We start from the raw sequence: 2,729 nt of genomic DNA on the forward strand, positions 1-2,729 counted from the left end.
GCCACTGGGCTGAATTTTTTACAATAAAAGGTATCTAAAAATAAAAAGGTTGCTAGTTAAACTAAAGGAACCGTACCTATCGCAACAGCTCCTACCCCTAAACCAAACAAACAAACAAACAAAAAATAAAAAATAAAATAAGAATAGAAAAACAAAATAAAGCAATTTAAAAATAGGAAATCAAAAACGAGAAAAATAAAAACAATAGGTGCGTAGCTTCTACAGGAAGTCTGTTCAGGTTGTCCTCCACCAGACGGAGCTGCAGATATTCAGAAGGGGCCCATAGCTCCTGCTTCTCTGCATGGCTCCTATTGTCTCATAAATTCTCCCCTGTCGGTCTTACCTGTTTCCACCGCAGCACAAGCATTTAAACGATGAAACACAGAGAATATCCCTCCTAAAAATAGCAGAGTATCAAACATACATACATCGTAAACAATCCTGAGCTAACCCCTTGTCTTTTGTAGCTAAGCTATGTGTGTTTGCACTTAACTAGTGTTTTCAAAGATGGTCTATGTGTCTGTGAACTGTGAGGTGCTCGGGTAGTGTACGGCAGATCCACCCCCAAGCACAGCAGAGGGGCAGGGAAGGCCCTGTCTCTTGGCAGGGGCAAGCAGACCCTCACCACCAGAGCAGAAGGGCAGCCCCCTCCCCCCTCTCTCTCTCTCTCTCTCTCTCTCTCTCTCTCTCTCTCTCTCTCTCTCTCTCCCTCTCTCGCTGGGCAGGGGCCAGCAGTTCCCATGGGTGAAACGGTCTTTTTCCAGCGGAAATTTGTCCAAAACCCGCCCAGGGGTCGTCACCACCACCAGAGCGGCTGGGCAGGCCCCATCTCTCCCCGGGCAGGCAGCCTCTCTCCCTGGGCAGGCTGGGCCTGTGGCCTGGGTGAATTTTCGGCCTCCTGGAAAACTTTCGGCAGGGTCCGCCCCCTCCCTGGGCACGGGCGGCGGCTCCCCTGGGTGAGCGTCCCCTTTTCGGTGAGATTTTGTCAAAGTCCAAAATCCACCCCGGGGTCACCACCACCACCACCACCACCACCACCACCACCAGAGCGGCTGGGCAGGCCCCATCTCTCCCCGGGCAGGCAGCCTCTCTCCCTGGGCAGGCTGGGCCTGTGGCCTGGGTGAATTTTCGGCCTCCTGGAAAACTTTCGGCAGGGTCCGCCCCCTCCCTGGGCACGGGCGGCGGCTCCCCTGGGTGAGCGTCCCCTTTTCGGTGAGATTTTGTCAAAGTCCAAAATCCACCCCGGGGTCACCACCACCACCACCACCACCACCACCACCAGAGCGGCTGGGCAGGCCCCATCTCTCCCCGGGCAGGCAGCCTCTCTCCCTGGGCAGGCTGGGCCTGTGGCCTGGGTGAATTTTCGGCCTCCTGGAAAACTTTCGGCAGGGTCCGCCCCCTCCCTGGGCACGGGCGGCGGCTCCCCTGGGTGAGCGTCCCCTTTTCGGTGAGATTTTGTCAAAGTCCAAAATCCACCCCGGGGTCACCACCACCACCACCACCACCACCACCAGAGCGGCTGGGCAGGCCCCATCTCTCCCCGGGCAGGCAGCCTCTCTCCCTGGGCAGGCTGGGCCTGTGGCCTGGGTGAATTTTCGGCCTCCTGGAAAACTTTCGGCAGGGTCCGCCCCCTCCCTGGGCACGGGCGGCGGCTCCCCTGGGCGAGCGTCCCCTTTTCGGTGAGATTTTGTCAAAGTCCAAAATCCACCCCGGGGTCACCACCACCACCACCACCACCACCACCACCAGAGCGGCTGGGCAGGCCCCATCTCTCCCCGGGCAGGCAGCCTCTCTCCCTGGGCAGGCTGGGCCTGTGGCCTGGGTGAATTTTCGGCCTCCTGGAAAACTTTCGGCAGGGCCTCCCTCTGGGCAGGCTCGGCGGATCGCCTGGGTGATTATCGGCTGGGTCTTCATACCCAGTCAAAATTTGTCTAAGCCCGAAATCCACCCCGGGGTTCACCACCTCCGCAGCAGGGCAGGCCCTCCCTCTGGGCAGGCCGGGCCTGTGGCCTGGGTGAATTTTCGGCTGGGTCTTCATACCCAGTCAAAATTCGTCTAAGTCCGAAATCCACCCCGGGGTCACCACCTCCGCAGCAGGGCAGGCCCTCCCTCTGGGCAGGCTCGGCGGATCGCCTGGGTGATTATCGGCTGGGTCTTTATAAACAGTGAAAATCTGTCTAAGTCCGAAATCCACCCCGGCCCCGACGGCAGCCGACCCCGCACCAGGCCTCTCTGCTGGGGCAGGCCGAGAGCCTTTCTCCCCGCTATGGTCGTCTGGCGGGTGTCGAGTCACGGAAGGGGTGTGCTCGGGATAGTAGGAGGCCGAGAAACGAGAGCAGCTACGAACCACGAGACGAAGCGCCTGACAGATCGGAACACACGACCCGCCTGGGGTAGGCACCTGCCCGGCCCGGGCAGCGAGATCCTCCCCGCGTAGCGGTGTTTGCCTCTATGGGTGGGGGCGGTCGAACCGGTGGGGGTCTCCCCGCCGACCGACCCTCCCGCCGGCCTTCAGAAAGAGACGTAGGTGGCCGGTTGTCGATGGAAGCAAAACGATGAGAAGAGGCCGTCGGACGTCGGTCAGGGGACAGGGGGGGGGCCCGTCTGCTCTGCAGCGGTCAACCCGTGCTCTCCTCTCCGCTCGTCTCTGCGGTCCTCTCGAATCAGCGTTTCCCAGTCGAGCCTCTCGGAAGCGAAGAAAATCAAGGCACGTGCGTGGCCTTCCCGAG

Source organism: Trichomycterus rosablanca, unplaced genomic scaffold, assembly GCF_030014385.1.
Source record: "Trichomycterus rosablanca isolate fTriRos1 unplaced genomic scaffold, fTriRos1.hap1 scaffold_320, whole genome shotgun sequence".
NCBI classification, from domain to species: Eukaryota; Metazoa; Chordata; class Actinopteri; order Siluriformes; family Trichomycteridae; genus Trichomycterus; species Trichomycterus rosablanca.